General features: G+C 35.2%; 1 long non-coding RNA gene across 1 annotated transcript in view; it reads left to right on the top strand.

Annotated features, from left to right (window-relative positions):
• Positions 1-19,459, top strand: part of LOC144472887 (uncharacterized) — a 432,141-nt gene that overhangs the window by 127,616 nt on the left and 285,066 nt on the right. The window lies entirely within an intron of this gene.

Raw genomic sequence — 19,459 nt, 5'->3', positions numbered from 1 at the left:
GGTCCATAGTTCTACTGCTAACTAAACGCTTGATTATAAAATTGTTCAGATGCAATATGCGCATTGAATTTGTGGGACAATCTGTCAGTAAACCTTGGAATCGGTTCGGTGCGTTTTTGTTGACTTAATTTCAAGGACACTTTAAACTTTTAAATTTGATGCTACTTTGAATTTCGGAGTATGTATTATAACGGAGCTCTAAAAGGAATGAACGTGTATAGCTAGATTTGCTATTCGGCTTTGCCCGGAAATCTGACGAATAAAATGAAGTAATTAATTAACTCATAATCCGGGGAGAGAGGGATGTAACGAGCCGAGAATAGTCGCATTCATCTGGATTAGCGAGGCATAATGAACTAGGAAACGTTTCGTGACCCCAGAGTTTAATGTTTGAAAGTTTTTAAGAGACAGACAGACTCCCAACATACATAGAAACTTTCTGCTCTATACATTAGACTGCTCTACACATGCATCATATTAGTCAACGTACCCGTATTTCAATTAAACAAGAATGTTCTGTTACAGGACGGAACTAGTCTTTACAGCCGTCATTACCATTCTAAACACCCTGTTCCGTTGCAGGACGAAATTATTCTTTACAGCAATCGCTACCGTCTTAAAAACACATCTTCAAATAGTCTCAACGCATCCCTCACAAGTAATGTCTTTCAAAGACCGGTGTTTAACCTATTGTTCATTATTTCCGCCAAGATACCCCACAGCTGGCCATCAGCTATCGATATTTCGTCAGACCCGCAGTAGTGTATTTTGTCTAACACCCAAGGCCCTTTTGCGATTCATTGTCTGCCACGGTCTATCATTGGGACACGCCGATCCTTCGCGGGCCTCACCCGAGGGTGCAAGCACTACCTGCGGCTGACCATGAGTTTGGGGCGGTCACTTTCCTTAGGTATACGCTTTTCTTTTAACCAATCAATTCAAGACGACCGTTTCCCTTACTTCTTCCGAAATATTGCAATCGACGAATCCGCTTGTTCCATGTTTGAATACATACCCACTCCGAGGTTACCTCGGAGATATCAGTTCGACGAACGAACAGAACAAAACTACACTTTACGCGAGATTCATTAGCCTATTCATTACTCTATTCTGTTGGTTATTCGCAGTACCGCAGTCAATTTATAGTATTCGCAGAATCAGCACCATTTGTATATTCTATTTTTCTTATTAAGTGTTAGTATAATAAATAGTGTTTTGTTACATTTGTATCATTCAATTTTATCATCCCTGTCACTTGAAAGAGTCACCGGGAACCGCGTATCTTCGAAACAATCGTGTGTGCGCGGAAGAACAAAGAACGTTACATAATATACTCCAATTAAATCTGATTGACACGTTTGGAAATATTATTGTGTAAGTGTGTCAACCTTTTTATGTGTTGTCGATCTTGCACGACTAAATAATTACACTGGTCTATAAATTAATATGGCCTTGACGGTAAGAGCAGGGATCCGGAACTCTCTCTCTCTCTTTCAAAGTTGTCAACCGACTCTGCAAATATCGATACATCATCGTTACTCAAACGCTGCTTGATAGCCAAGTGATATCGATAATCGCTGATCACATTGACCCATATACGTAGCAGTATTACTAAATATATATTACTATATAAATCTATTATATAGAAGTATTCATTGCGCAGAAATTGTCATCTTTCTTCATCCTCCTTAATCTTAACACTTAATGCCGTTTACAGTCGATTTTCATTGTTGAGCAACAAAGTCATCCAATAGCATGTAAGAGCGGAGTTGGTCGCTGGTGTGTGTATCACTACATTGTGGATGTTTATACAAAATAAAAATTAGTTGCAGTAACGACAAGATACAACGCAGCTACGTAAATATTGATTTCGTTTTACAATTGGTTTAATATGATTCATAAACAATGTAACAGTATTTTCAAATTCTTGTAATATTTTCTGACTCGTTTTCGTCATAAGTGCATAAAATCTGCAATCTAATAATTACGTAAGTGCATTCTGGGAAAAGCAACGTCTACCATTTATTTAATAAAAAGTTATCCACATTTCATTTTAACAATATCATCTTTTTGTAATTAAACGATTTATGTACTAAATCATTTATCATTATAAATCATAAAATTCAGATCGTTTGGTGTATATTTAATATTTTTCAACTAACTGTAGTCGCTAAATCACTCCAACACTTCAAATTTAACATTATAGCATTTCAACTATACTGTGGGAAATAAAAATTACTTAAAATGAAAATTTTAAAAGTTCCTTCTGCCTAGCACCACCGAAAAGGGATACTTAGATTATTTGTTAGTCGGCATAGCACCGCGAAAAAATGCTTTTAGAGTAAAGTCTGCGATGCATTTTGGCGTAGTGCAACGAGTTGAACGCGTTAACGAGGAAATAAAAATACGAATGAAATCCACTTTGCACGTCAGCCTAATGGACGTGGCCTCATAAGATCCAATTGTTTTTTAAAATTTTCTCACCGTTTCCCCCTGCTTTTTGCTTCTATTAATTTCATACACAATGAGATCTGATTATGTCGCGTGTAAATGGGAAATCGTCTAATTGCTTTTACTTGAGATATCCTGGGGAGAACCGATTTGTCCAATAACGAAACGAATTTCTTTGGAATCGTATCGTTATCGAATTTCTAAAATATGTCACTTTAATTCCTAAATTAATATTTACTACAACTGGCATTACGTTCTGACTAAATGATCCGTTCTATGCTTTCATAATTTAGATTATGATGTTTTTACATATATTTATATTTAAGACTTATATATTTATTTTTAAATATTATGTATCTTATATATTTATATATTTATTTTTAAGCCTTTATTTAATAGCTCGCCGTCTTTGATTAAACTACAGGACATGTATATATAATTATTCTTTTATGTTTTTAAATAACACTCGCTTATGACCATCACGAAAATGATTAAAGCTCAAATGTTAATTAATGACGTAAATAAGTTTATAATGCCATGTTCTCAAAGAACCTATAAGAAAATATACTTCGATTTTTGATGATGAACGACAGTTTCGTTATTGAATTATTAATACCAAATCTAGAAAATAACAACATTTATAACGCAATATGAATAAATATAATTAAATACAAAGTATGACACAATAACAACAAAGAATACAAATTGTTTGAATGTATACTAATGTCTAAAGCATTATATTTAATCAAATTAGAAATGAAAATTAGGTTGTATAACATTAATTAAATTTTCCAAATTTTTTCGTCTTGTAGATCCTAATTAAATTAGGAGAGCCTAGTAAATTAACGGTAGAAATAAACTTTCAAACATGAGTAAATAATCTGTTAAATTGTTAATATAACGTTGCATATTCGTTTCCTTTGTCACAGATTGTATTTTGAGAAAACAGGTTCGAAAAACAGTGTCTTTCCAGATGATTTGTTGCAACCGAGTTCATTATTCACTCAGGAAACGATAAAGTAGGTTTACCAGCGCCGTGCTCGTTTAGCTAATAAAAGTTCCATTATGCTCGAAGCAGGTAGCACACAGCGGCACGAATGGCCGTCGTTGTTTGTAGCCGGCCACATACGAGCCATGTAACAGAAATCATTGAAACGCTTGTGTACCCTGGTCTCTCCAATCTTTCCTCATGCAGGATTCATGTATTCCGTTAGGAAGAGGTCGGTCCAGCCCGGGGAAAAATAAAGGAGCCCCGAGGCGCCGCCCGGTACGCAATAATTGAATCTCCCGGTATAAAGTTGTACGACTAGCCGCCGGTCGTCGACGTTCCCGAAGCTGGGCTAGGAGATCGCGGTGTGTGCGCTGACCCACAGAAACTTTCGTTACGTTCAGCTTATTTACTTGGCGCACACAACGGGATCTCTATCTACCCTAAGTGACTTTGCATCGGACACGCTCGGACAAGAGGATAGAGGATAGAGGATAGAGGAGGGTGTAATTGAATACGAATATAATTGAAAGCTCTTCTCTCTCGCGGCGACTGGTACGCGTCTCAAAGAGTCGGGGGATCACCGCTCGGAGATAAGGTCGCGCGGCGAGGTATTCGCGAACACTGCGCTTTGGCAAAGATCTAGAGATCGGCGGATCGCTTCTTTCTTTCCTCTTTTTTTCGTCTCGCCCGATTCGAAACTCTCCGAGCCAAACCTTCGATCTTCAATCTCTTGCCAAGCATAGGAACGAGTCGTCCATAGGAACGAAAGATTAATTGACCTTCCCCTATCTTGGCTGCCCTCTCGCCGGGCATGGCCGCATCCTCGCACTCTACTGATCGGGAAAGACAATGCGAAATAGATGTTTCGTATCTCTGGTTCGACGGCCCGGTTGATTTATAGGGTTCCGCTCTCGGGATGCTAGCGTTTTCTGGTAATGCCTGTTAAGAGCGATATTGGCTGAACAAGGAGACTGGCTGGACGGAATACAGCACAGGAAGATATAGTAGTTCTATACCACAGAGTTACCAGACGATCTTTGATAAATACAGTAATTGTTTATAATATGGTACCATGATTTTGCAATTTATTGTTGAGCTTTATTATTTAACCATTTAGTTCTGTGAGATGGTCGTTGGGACGGTTCATTGTATTTTGTTTAACCCCTTGCACTATAATAACGAGTCAGACTCGTAATACAGATTTTGTGCAACACCTGCTATATATAAATATTATTCATTTCTTCTAAATTGAAACAATAATGATCTGGTTCTAGTAAGGAAAATATTCAAGAGCAATAAGTGCTAATCAATGCAGCGTAAAAGGAATCGTAGTGCAAGGGGTTAATCATTTGTGTTAGGAGTAACCGTATGTAATGTCGTTTCTTAATACTTGCACATCTTATTCTATTTTATTTAGCATTTAGTATAGATTAGTCGCGCGACGAACACGCCCAGTTCCAATAAGTTAAATTAGCATATACGCAAATAGTAAATCAGGAACAATGTGACAATGTTTACACAATCTAAATGAAAGCTATATTATTTATAGGTATTCTTAACACTATTTGATACTAGGTATATGTATAAATGGCTCTTGTTACTTTGAAAGCATCCAATCTTTCGTTGAAATCAAATGTATTTTTGAACGACGTTTACATAATAATTGCAATCATTAACTTAACCCAGAAGTCAAACTTATTTTAAGCTTATTCCAATCTAAAAGGGTTAAATATATTATGAAGATTTTTTACAGATAAAAACAGTAATATAGAATAACGTCCATGATATTATATGATCTATATAATAATGAATGTATATACAGGGTGTCCCAAATTTTAATGTTCAAACTTTGTTAGTATATTCTATGACACAAAGTAAGAAAAAAATGTTATGTAAACATAGGTCATATAGAGCTTTATTAAGAAGTTATAACAATATATATCGAGTAAGCCCTCGCAACGCTACATGATAACAAATAAACTAATTATAAAAAAAATATGATTAAATTGTTACAAGAGATGGAAGAACAAAAAATGTTTATACATGTAATATCAAGAAGTTTGAGACCTTGTTCGTTCATCAATGAAAAAAATGAAGTATATTTTTCTATATACTAAATATCTGTGTTACAAAACTGTTTTACATGACCATGTTCATACAAACTTTATTATATTAAAAAGAAGGAATTAGAATAAGAAATTATATTATTAGTTAATTTCTTTCAGATTTAGAGCCTACTGTAATGATCACAGTTTTACCGTTTTCTGAATTTCTGTTCAACTACAATTATTGAAATCAGTATTATAAAATTGACGCAATAAAGTATATGTAATTATTATATTAAATGTCTTTCTTATAATAGGAAATTCTGGTAAGAAATTTAAATTATGGTCTTCTGAGGATAATCGTTTTCTCGTAGCGTAACTTCTTTAAAAAATGATGGATTAACGCATTTACAGCAAAAACCATTTTTAGACCGATATAATTTTTATTCCAAAAATATAGCATGCGAAAATAGCATGTTGTAGGTGTTAGAAATAACTATAAATCGCTTTCATAAAGGTCGATAAACCGATTATATCAATACAGCAGGACATCGATCGTCCTCACACAAAAAACCCATATGTATACCTTTGTGCACGTATAAACAGACCGCGCTGAACAGAGCTTGTCAGAAGCGTACGAAAACTCCTTTGTAATACATTGACCCCAGAATACAGTTATTAAAATCTATTTAAGAGTCCTTCATTAAAATACCCTGCACCATAGTTTAACAGTAGGTGATAGAACAGGAGTTACAAAGACGATGCAACAGCAACTGACAAGGGTGTTAAAGGGCATTTCAAATGAGGAACTGCAACACTGTTGTGCATAATGTACACGACGCCGGAGTTAATGTGCAGGTACTAAAGGATTGTGTTTTGAAGGTATAAATAATTTTAGTAATAATTATAACGACTAACGTTAATTATTAACATCTGTGCACTTTTTATGTTGACATGTGTAGTTAGAACAGAACAATAAACGATACACACTGATATTCTACTTTATTAGTCTATGAACTAACTATTTATATAAATATAAATTTATAGTTTTTTAAACTATTTATATAAATATAAATACGAATAATAAATAATAAATATAACTATAATAATATAAATAAATAATAAATCTTGCAAATTAACTCACGACTAATTTCCATATCCGTGGTCCCGATTACGAAGGAGAAATTAGCTCGTAGCAGTTAATAAAACGATAACGTTGAGCCGTGTAATTTTCTTATTATTTATAACAGAACTGTTAAGGCATCTACCACGGACGTGCTCGTGAAAACTGATATAACGTAAAGGGTAATACTTCTGTTTCATCAATCATGTAATATCATACCATTTAAAAGTACCATGCAATGCCATTTATCGCAGCATTTGCTGGGCGAAAATTTTCATAATCCCTTATCATTTCTTTTCACGCCATAAGTAGTATAATTTAAGGCTTTGTGTCATTAACCTGTTACGAGTCCAGGCCAGTGCACAATATTTTCAGGAATTTCTGAAAGTCCGGCGGCGCGCTGCGTGCCTTATCATGCGCCCTGCTCTCGTTTCTTGCGTTTACTCTACATCTCTTACCATTATCTACCGGTTCTGTTCGAATAAACTGAATGAAATATGCGGCAAAGAGAGTGTCAAAATTAGATTCAACAGAAAGCATGTACCAGTGACTAATAAGACTCCTTCGATCAGATACACGGTTTTTCTATTAGAGAAATGAATGCGCTCGCTGGTTCTGAGCCTTTTGTCACGAAAACGAACGTATAATTGTTTAACATATAAATTTCCGTGCTTTGTGCAACTTCTATTTCTTATTGGTCATTTTAGCAAAGTCAATGTGAAATGGAAAATTGGCCATTGTAGAAGATAAGATGACATTGACATTAGTTCTCATCGATATACACCTGTAAAGTCTATATTCTCATATAAAATTAGTAGTTACAACAAAAATGTAACGATTATTAAAAGAGGAAAAACATTCGTGTCTAATTTAACTATCTTAAAATTAACTTAGACAACTTTCATTTTGCATAAAGATTTACAGTCTACTAATAGCCTATGATGTGGAGATGATTATAAAATAACAAAAACAATAAAATAATAGATTCTGATGTTAAGTATTGTTCAACTGACCAATGTTATTACTTACAGTGTTTATGTGTCTTAAGTTTTTTAGTGTTAGAATTAAAGGCTTGATTTGTTTAAATGCTAGAAGAACTAAAAAACTAACCGAAATGTTTTTTCGTTCAATTCGACTACAACTTGGAATCATCACAAAGAATAACTCTTGTTTTTAACTTTCTTATATAAGCTTATAATGAAAATTTAAAAAATACTTTTCGTACATGAAACAAACATTTAATAATGTCTATATACTAAATTCGACTTACTGAAATGATTAAGAAGAATTCAGCTTCGAAATTACTCGTTGTAAAAACAAAGGGGGGTATTTGTATTTCTATAACAGGTACAGAAAATTATTATTTTCCATAAAGATCATTATTTTGTAAACAAATACTTAAAACGAGTACTAGAAAATATTTAAAGGAATAAATTACTTCAAAATAATTAAAAGAATAACTCGAAAAATACTAAGTACTAGAAAAATATACTATTGAACATAAAATTGTGATATAAAAACACGTCTACATGTAGTATATTTAGACGCTTCGTTCGTAGTTATTAATTATCAATTACAATTAAATATCGGTCAAATATAATGGAGTCCGCACTGATCGGTGCAAGTTTGTCTTAGTATATAGTTAAATAAAATAGAGATAATAAACATCGAACAAGTAATGTTCCCACGTCAGTGTATCCTACTTCTGCCTCTTTATTAACTTGTATCCCCATTAGGTTTGTTCGGGACTAGCTAGATACGTCCCGGTATCGCGTAACCGAGATTTCCAGCGACAGTTTGCATTTCTAATTGCGTTCTATGCAAATTGTGGCTACTCGCGTGTCGTTTCAGATATCAGGCTTAAACTGTACCGTGTTAATTCCGCGGTGAACTGCACGATGTCTGCGCTTATTAGCCGCGGAACTTATCAGGGTTGTCGCGAGGCGATTGCGGCTTGCAACCGCCCCGCGCCGTGAGTTCGTTTTATGCGTTCACGTTTTTCTCTTTCGTCCAGCCTGGCTCGATAAGAGCCTAACGCTCCATCACCGTAATAATGGCCGCTCGGATATCGCGCCCGGTTCTCCCGCATCGCATCAATTTGCAACCCTCTCCGCATTTCTGCGATTCGACTGGAGGAGCTGGCCGCCGGGAAAGTCGGTTACAATCGCTCTCGATCGATATGTATATAGCATATAGAACTACCTCTCGCCGCGTCTAACCACGCGTGCTGCCGAATCCTCTCGCCCCATTGCGGAGTCATCATTTTTTAAGTTATTCCAAGAAGATTCCCTTCCGCGGCCGGTAAGTTTGCCGATTGATTATCCTAAATCAGCAGTTCCTAAATTGGAGAACGATAACTGTAAACTGAATCTGTCGTACTCTAGTTTAAGACCGGCGAGTTTATATTTGTTTCCTATCGGAGCACTACGGACACGGCCATTTTTTCCCCCCTAATCTAATTTGCTCGTGTTCGCAGCTTCCCCTCTGCTTTGCATACCGTATCCCCGCTCTGTTCTCTTGGAGTCTATATTTGACTCCCGAGGAAGATTCGATGTGCTACCAACTTTGTCATTTACGGAAGAACCGCTTAGTCGTTTCATGACTTTGTCCTGTGTTACTCAAGGATTTGTTTACCTGCACCCACACCCTATTACGCGCACGTAGAAGGGAACAGATGCACGTTTGTATGCTTCTAGCAACTTGCAAGGGTTTGTTTCTAAAAGGCAAATATCAAATTTTATAGTACTCTGAAGCAATTTGTATGGTCAGCAGTATACTCAGTGATCGCCAGCTTGCAACGTCACAAGACTATGTTATAAATTACTATTATTCATTACACCACAGTAACGTAAAAATAAGAATTTTCGAAATCCTGGCGTCGTAGATTGAACTTTCGGGAAACACGATTTACCACTTTCGAATTGCTATCTTCGATACTGAAGCGTCAATATGTGCAGAAAGATACCCTTACCAGTTGCTTGAAATACATGCACGTATATTTTTGAAATTTATTTCCATTTTTAACGCTTTAGCCAGTTAACACGTTGAGTGCCGCGTCAGTCATCGATGACTGACACTGAACTTTCCGTTCAGGCCGCGTCAATCACCGGCGACTGACAGTGTAAAATATGATATTAAACTAAACAGTTTACATTGTCTTAAGCTGTCACCTAAAATTTATTTAAAATCCACCGAATTTTTATCTAATACTGGATTCTATTGTTAATGTATTTTTCCAAAAAATTTTTATGTATTTAATGCATCGAGTAAATTCTAATTTGCTAGGAATGCGTTGACCGCGTTAATCTTGCTCATTTTTATGGAATTAATTAGAATCCATCATTACTTGCTGCACTAGAAAGTAACACGAGAGATTGAATACTTTTAGCCGAACAGCAGAAACTGTCATGCTTACTGCTGAGATCAGTGTGCTAAAGTTTGCTTAACAACATAATAAGGCTCAGATTGTGAGAAATTGAAACGAATCGCAATTGATGTGATTTTGATTAAAATCTGTAAAATATACGCATATCAATTTTAACATGTCGCATCGGTCACTTAGGTTTTACAAACATGAAGATTATTAAAGTTGCAACGTAGCAATAATTATGGTAATTCCGTCTTCGCTTTGACACGTAATATTACCATTGTCTCTGTAACCTGCGAGTATTCTACAAGTTTTTAATAATGTTACACACGTAACTGTGGCCACCAGCTTCAAGCATTTCCGTCAATTTGATAAAAAGTTTTTCGGATAAATGTTAATCCGCATTTAATCGGCTACACATTGAAATATTTTTCAACTAAAGGTCACGGTAACCTTGATTTTTTTTGTATAACACCCTGTATTTCTAACTTCGTATCTACGAGACTTTTCCCATTACTGTTATTTTCACTACTTTAAGATACTGTGCATGGAATATTTCGCAATTATAAAATTCGCGATTACTCATTCATTTAAATTTTAATGCTACAGCTTCAAATGTTAGGATAGTGGAGCCGATTACTGTGGGTAATCAATTTTTGGCATATTTATCTTCATATTTATCGAGCACGACGCATCCAGTTTTAATTATTAAAACATTAAAAATATGAATGAATAAACAAATTGAATATGTCTTATTCGATAAATGTGAAGTTAATTATGCCAAAGGCACAGCAATTAATTACCGACATAACCTGACATAATCAAACATACGCGAAAATTCAAGTTACAGTATAGAAATTGTCGTGTCGTACCGTTCGCCTCGTTGGCGACACTTAGATTTACGACCGGTTATCGAAGAAAGGTTGTAAGTCTAACTCCGGAGAATCCGTTTATTTATACTTTGTACAGAAGCGGTCTTAGCTACAAAGGACTTGGCTGCAGTTGTAGCTAATCTCGATATAATGACGTCGCGATTTGTATTAGATAAATGATTCCTTGAACTTGCTACCTCGGTGGAAGAACGATTCCAAACTTACTGCACTTGTTGCAAAAACGATTCTGATGTTTCGTTGTCGTATTAGCTTTTACGAAAGCTCGGTTGCAGGAGAAAGGTGGAAGTGGAAAAATGTCTAAAGTAGGAATAGGAAGGAACTCTGTGATAGGGGATGTTTCAGCAACGTTTGACAGGGATTTCCTCCAGGTCTGAATTTACCGTAAAAATAGCCGTTCGCGGAACGGTCGCGAGCCTGGCTTGGGCCCTCAGGCCTCTGTCCGCGGAGCCCTTTGGAAATCCCCGAGGTTTCGAATGCCAGCGTTCGCTATTGAGGCCGAAAACAGGAGATTGTAAACCGATAAAACATGCGTCGCGCGAAATATTAAAATTAGTTGATGGTTCGGTTCCTCAAAAATAGCCTTTTACCATTACTAGCATAATAAACTGTAAATTGGTTTTCCTTGTTTGAAGATCGTCCTTGGGGCCCTATGCCCAGGACGGAACAGAAATACTTTACGCAAGTCATAGTTTCGCAGAAAGACATTAATGAACAGCATTCAACAGTTAAGAGCGATAAAAGTGAAACGTAACATTCTAAGTGTTAGATAGACAAATTATGAAATATTTCATGCAGAAGCCTGGACTGCAAAAAATCATTTGCGGAGATATCTCGGTTGTAGACTCGAAGGGATTAAGACACTTGGGAATTACCATTAATTTATAGAATACGATTAATTATGGCAAACGTTATACAGCGTGTAATACACCACATGGGAGTTACAGTTGCAATATACTGAAGCGCGCAAGGTCAATGAGAAAAGTTTATACGAATTCTATTTGACTTTGTTTCTGGATTACCGTTCATCATTCATGAAGACTGGACACTATTTACTTTAAATATCCATAATGAATAAAGAATAGAAGAAATAGGATATAAATATATAAATAAATAGGATATAAAGAGAACATGTGCAAATTAATTCTACAAATTCGTGCTTTATTTAAAATATAACGTTCAAAATCAGTTCACTCAAAGTATTGCCCATTACTAGAGACTACTTTCTCCCATCTTTCTCGCAGTAAATGAATTTCGCGTTGGAAAAATTATTTGTCTTTTGAGGCAATCCCTGAATCGATTGATTTTTTAGTTTCTTCGTAAGAATGGAAGCACTGCTCAGCCAAGCCATGTGTCATCGATCGGAATAGGTGCAAATCAGAAGGAGCTGTGTCTGGTGAATACAGCGGGTGGGGTAGAATTTCCTATTTAAGCGCTCCAGGTAGGTCTTCACTGGTTTTGCAACACGTGGCCGAGCGTTGTCGTGTAACAAAATGACTTTGTCGTGTCTCTGCTCGTACAGCGGTCGTTTTTCTTTTAGGGCTCGACTCAAACGCATCAATTGAAGTCGATAGCGATCTTCTGTAATAGTTTTATTCGGCTTGAGCAGCTCATAATAAATTACACCCTTCTGATCTCACCAAATGCAGAGAAGAAGCTTCGAACCATGGATATTTGGTTTCGCAGACGATGTTGATGCATGGTCGGGCTTACCCCACGATTTTTTACGCTTTGGATTATCGTAATGAATCTACTTTTCATCGCCAGCGACGATACGGTGCAAAAAACCTTTTCTTTTCTGCCGTCGAAGCAGTAGTTCAGACATCAGAAAACGCCGTTTAACGTCTCTCGGCTTCAATTCATAGGACACCCAATGTCCCTGCTTCTGCATCATTCCTATCCCTTTTAAACGTTTTGAAACCATTGACGCATCTACTTGTAATATTTTTCCAAACTCTGCTAGCGTCTGACATGGGTCTTCATCAAGCAATTCCTCTAATTCTTCGTCTTTAAACTTTGCCGGTGCGCCAGAACGTTCTTTATCCTCAAGTTCAAAATCATTATTTTTGAAGCATCGAAACCAGTCTCTGCACGTCGTGTCCGACAGAGCATTGTCGACGTGAGTCTCAACAAGAACTCTGTGTGCTTCAGATACAGAATTCTTTTATATAAAGTAGTCCAATAAATTCCACTCATAACGCAGAACAATAATAAACTGAAATTGAAGGTGACATACAGTAATTTCCTGCCGATGGGTCACCATTAGAAATTCCATGCATGGAATACTACTAATGCTACTTTTTGAGAAACAGCGAGAACTTAATATTACATAACATTTTCACAAAGGAAAAAGTTACTTTAAACACCCATCTCCAGGTAAAACCGGAATTCTGAGACACCCTGTATTTGACCAACTAAAATATGAACATATTATTCCGCACGAATGGTGGTAATTTCCGCAGTTCTCTTAAATAGGTTCTCAAGGCTGTCCAGACAATTCAGCGCAAACTTACTGAGATATCAATTTCAGCCACGACAAATTAAAATGACACACGCAAGAGTTGAATAAACCCAGCGGATTCCTTATTCACGTGATAGCAGCTTTGCATTCAATCATCGTAACGACGGTCTCGCGTATCATTGGTAGAGACCACCTATCTCTGACGGGAACTAATTTGCACATAACTGCGTGCCACTCTTATCGAAGCACGAGGGAGCAGTAAAAGGGCAATTACGCTTCCTTGAAACTGATACCGATGCAGAATGCATCTGCGTGACGCGATGTATTATTCAAGACTTTAGCTCTCTTGTTGCCACACAGAAAGTAATATATATCTGAGAGTTGACTGATAGAGTTGCGGCGAGAAAGATTGCACGATCTTTCAGGGAAATGGACGCTGGTCTTTAATTATAGAACACCTGAAAGCTATAGGTACACGCATACCCCTCTCATACGAGGTATGCGCAAAATGAAATGAAAATAAAAATTTGATATTATTCGTTACGAACTATTACGTGAAAATAATATCAGTACCGATCCATTTAAAATAATAACAATTCCAAATAATAAATGTTATTTATTTTTTATACCGTAATTTAACATGTAACAAAGAGATTTATTGAAGCTCTTTCGCATCAAGTCGCTTTAAGCAAAAATGTCTGTTCGCAAAGAAATAATCCTTGGAATAATATGCAACTGAAGGATTTTATTTTAATGAACTGTCGCATCAATTAACTTTGAGTAAAAATCTTTCTTCATAAAGATATAATTCCTGGAATAATATGCAACGAAAAGATTTTATGTTAAAAGACCGAGTTGCTTTAAGCAAAACTCTTTTTACAAACTTCAACAGATTTTTCCCTGGGTCCATCTAATATTATCGTGAAAGAAAATAATCGTTCCACTGTTCCGGAAGATGGAAGAGGGGTGTTATTCACCAGAAAAAGAACGGAATCATATCCGTGCAGAGTTATCTGTAATAATTATTTCAAATAATGGTATTTAAAAGGCGATTGCAGACATGAGAATAATTATGAGATAAAATAACATATTATAAATCGTAAATATTCGTATAAATCGAAATATTCTTTAACACTGAACCGTTTTCATAGTTTTTATTTAAACATTATTGGAACTATGAAAACTTTTTCGCAGGAAACGATTGAACACAATTCTCAATTTAAGCACACTTTATAGTCTAAATAATAAAAGTTTTGAATAAGTATAGCTTTGTCAGTCAAATTTAGAGTTTGGTAAGTTTAGTGTTAACATTCTTTAAATTATAATTTTATTTGCGGAATATTCAGAGATGAAAATTGAAGATTTTCATCGATGACAAATCAATACTACAAATATGGCATATTTTGATGTATTATTATTATTTTGACATATTTCGATATATTATTATTATGACAACTAATCTATTCATTAAACAGAGATTTTAAATCGACACAAAGAAATTGTACAGATTCTGTAAAATTTGATTGTCTTGACAATGAGAATGAGGATGAGCTTACCTAAAGTAGATGCAATTTTAAAAATGATGTTTATTTCATTAGTTTATCTGTGAACATACATAAATCAAAAACAAAATCATAAAATACAGGCAAAGTATATTATTTTATTAGTACGATTACTAGCATTATTATAATACTTAGACTGCGGATCTTTACGCATATTCTGATATTCATTGATTATTTCCTAAAATAATAATGCAATTACTTTCCAACAGTGTGCAGGCGTTCCTGCATGTTTAAATGCATTGTACAAACTGAAGTACAATAATAATAATAATTTGATTGATTTTCATCACTCAACATAATAATGTATTTTTCCTTCCTTCGGTATGCTTTTGCACTAAATTACATAAGTCCGGAACGAAATTGGCTGCAACAAACTGTCATCTATCAGATTATTTAATTTTCATGAATATTCAATCATTTGAATATTCCATAGCCTGACGACGTAAATTATAGAACATATTGAACGAAATTCAAAAGCATTAATAACTTCAAACACCGTGATATTTATGGAACATGAATTACGGTCCCCTGAACATAAGTACATATTATTAATTAATGAAGATCATAAATATGAATGTAGCCGCAGTATTTCTGTAAGATATATGTACTGAATCGTTTTGTAAATCAGAATTCATCATGTAGCAAACTGTTTTCAATGTACTTCCTTGTTATTCTAGCTGAATCGTTTGTTTGCCATGATTTTATACCAGATCGTGAATAAATAAAAGTTATGAAAAAATTGTTTGCAATTCAATAATATACTCAACTGTAGAAGCAGCGGGGATTAACATCGAAAGCAATAAATTACAGATTTTATGCATTTATGAGAAAAATGGGCGTGCAAATTTAAAGCAGTGGGCGCATTTAAAATATCTAAATACATTGTTGTTCTAATTTCAACTTTTTAAGATTATTAAAGTAAAAATGAAATTATTTGGGAAAATTAAATTATATGTAATTGTATAATGATCTGCAGTCTAATGATAAAACTGACGAAATTCAATTTATTTTCACCTAGTTTTTATTATAGTAATTGCTCCAATAATGTAAGTTATTTAATCAATTCCAGTGAAAGTGTTTCTATAATTTTTATAATTGTAAAGTGAGAAACGAATCGTTTAAGTTGAAAATATATTTTTCTTGAGTGATGTATGAAAAATATTACTGGATAATATTCATCGAAAAGAATAATAATTTCATTAAACACTAAGATTCATTCAGGAAGAATGCAATAAAGAATAAATTAATTAGAGATTTCCATTTATTACTATTACAAGTACATTAGAATTCAATAAATTCTCTAATAACCGATGAGATTATTCCACCTATCTAACATAGTTAGAACAACCGTTTCGAATTTCGATTAATTGTCGGAATCCACGTTCTACCTATTGGCTGCAAGTGATTCATTGGTGGTCACGTATCTACAACTTTTGTTACTATCACTAATTGCCGCTGATGGTCGGTTGCTGTTAATTACGGTTAAATCTAGCCCCCCATTACTACTAGAATGTTTGTTTAATTGAGTTAATAAATATGGGCACCGAAGTCTGGCTACGACGTACCTAATTGCATTAAGTTGCCTGCCAGGTAAAGGAAACTATTATGCTTTCGAAATAAGAACACTGCATTTAATATTGTATATACACTCCCAAAGAGAAAGATAACGCGTGCTATCTTTAATTTCTCGCGTTATAATTATGGTGCAGGAAATGTTCCAATGATACAGAAAGACTACCTTCTACTAAAATATAAACATAACTTTTATTGACTTTTCTTCAACGAATTCTCATCGTAAAAATAAAAATACCCAAATGAATACGGACAAAATGATAGCACATCTGAAAAATATTCCATATTATATAAATTTAGAATAGATAAATATGAAAATGATATAACTGTACCTGTGTTTAGTAATATGTAGAACCTCCGTGGTTCCCAATTACTTCTATCATTCTTTTTAGGAAGGATTTATACAGTACTTTAATTGACGATTGTGATCAATTTTTCCATTCCTCTTTAATATTGATTTCTAAGTCATTTAAATTTTCAAATTGTCTACCTTCTGCGTAGACAGCTCTTGATAATAATCCCCAACAATTCTCAATGATATTTTAGTTCGGGGAGCACGCAGGCCATTCCAAAACAGGAATTATCCCTTTTGAAAAAGATTCATGAATAATTTTTGCTGCGTGTACGGCAGCATTATCTTGCTGGAACACAAATTCTGGACCTGCAATGCATTGTGCATACTTGTCAATTTGGTTTTTTATTAATCTTAAATAACTTGCCCTATTCATTTTTCCTTGTATAAAATTAATATCCGTTTTTGCTTTGTAACCTATGCCGCCCCGAATCATTATTCCACCTCCTTTCATTTGTCGTCTAATTCTTGTTAATTGTCCTTTTCGAATGTCATGATAATAGTATGCACTATTATCTGGACCATCCAGACAAAACCGTTTTTCATCTGTAAAGATTATATTCCTCCAGGTTTTCCTCCAGTGTATATGTTTCTTCGCAAATTCAAGGCGTGCTTCCTTACGCTTCTTTGTTAATCGTGGCTTGGCTTTTATTCTTCATCGGTTCATAATATTACTCATTTGCAGCACACGTCGAACATTTTGAATATTAGTTTGTACATCAGCTTTGCAAGCAATTTCTCTTGCAGTAGCCCAAGAATTAAATGTAGCACAAAGTATATTACTGTTGTGTCACGGTGCGGTAGGGTTGCTGGCCTTCCAGTGCTTTTCCTTTCACCATTGTTCCGTCCTGGACATCGGGCCCCAAGAACGACACTCAGACAAGGAAGGCTAATTTACAGTTTATGATGCTAGTAATGGTAAAAGGCTATTTTTGAGGAACCGATCCATCAAGTAATTTTAATATTTCGCGCGACGCATGGTAATCGGTTTACAATCTCTTGTTCTCGGTCTCAATAGCGAACGCTGGCATCATAAACCTCGGGGATTTCCAAAGGGCTCCGCGGACAGCGGACAGAGGCCTGAAGGCCCAAGCCAGGCTCGCGACCGTTCCGCGAACGGCTATTTTTACGGTAAATTCAGGCCTGGAGGAAATCCCTGTCAAACGTTGCTAAAACATCCCCTACCACAGAGTTCCTTCCTATCCCTACTTTAAACATTTTTCCACTTCCACCAAATTTCTCCTGCAACCGAGTTTTCCTAAAAGCTAGCACGACATGAAAATAACAGAATCGTTTTTGCATCGAGTGCAGTCAGTTAGAATCGTCTTTACATCAAGTGCAGCAAGTTAGAATCGTTTTAGCAACTAGTGAATCAAGTTAGAATCAAGTTAGAATTGTTCTCGCACCGAGGTAGCAAGATCAAGGAATCATTTCACTATTATATATCGCGACGTCAATTATATCGAGATCACTTCTGTACAAAGTGTAAATAAACGGATTCTCCGGAGTTAGACTTACAACCTTTCTTCGTTAACCGGTCGTAAATCTAAGTCGTCAACGAGGCGAACGATACGACACAACAACCATAGTTATCCACATCTTTCAATACATTATATACAGGTTGTCTGCTTCGATCGATTTCACTCGCAGTTTCTGTAATCGTTACTTTCCGATTCCCAGAATCTTTTGTACCAAAATAACCCACATAACCATATTAGCCTGGTTATATGGATTATTATATACGAAATCCAGAATAGTAAGCTATACGATTTGATTCAATTGAATTAATTTTAAATTTTCACAAAAATTATAAGCTACTGTAGAACATGACTAAATTACCTGCTACCCTTTTCTCTAGCATAGAACTGAATCCCATATCTCATAAGAGTCGTTTTCTCTTGCCATCTTTATTCGCGTCCTTACTTTTATACCGATAGATCATTTCACTTCGCACATATGCTTTACGTCGCAGTACACACTATACTTTGCCATATACACTTCACCTCTGAACATATTCTAAAAGAAATATTTACTTTTATCGACTTACTGCGCTCTCCATATTTTTTGTTCTAACCTCCGAAAATACGCTAGCATAATTCCTGGGAAATTCAAGTACTTCAAAGCAAAAATATTTAATTTGATTTTAAATATTTAAATTTATCCTTTTAACCTTCCAACCTTTAAATTTATCCTTTTAACTTTTAAACCTTTAAATCTAACCTTTTAATTTTACATCTACTTGCAGCCGACTGAAAAAAAGCTTAGAATAACAGTTGCAGGGTACGGAGAGAACAACAGATATAAATAACATAAACTTCGCAAACAGTTTTTTTTTCATTGCATAATTGAAGTCACCGTGGGTTTTACAAATAGACATACATTTTTGTATCATATTGTAGAAGACATCGAATATTCTAAACATATATTTCATGATATTTTCGCCAACATACTCCATTTATATAACATATTGCTCCATTTGCAGTTATGCAAGCATTCCGCGTTTACAGTCAGTAATCTCTTTAGTATCAAATAATGTTTACACATCGCTAATGTCAAATTCGATGGAAAACTAAATATTTCACGTTTCCGTTACTGTAAAAACGCAATTAAAGATTTCCTTGTTTAGTACATTTTTCTAAAGTGTG

The sequence above is a fragment of the Augochlora pura genome, chromosome 7 (genome assembly GCF_028453695.1).
Source record: "Augochlora pura isolate Apur16 chromosome 7, APUR_v2.2.1, whole genome shotgun sequence".
NCBI classification, from domain to species: domain Eukaryota; kingdom Metazoa; phylum Arthropoda; class Insecta; order Hymenoptera; family Halictidae; genus Augochlora; species Augochlora pura.
The sequence above is the reverse complement of the archived record's forward strand: the minus strand, read 5'-3'. Positions and strand labels throughout refer to the sequence as shown.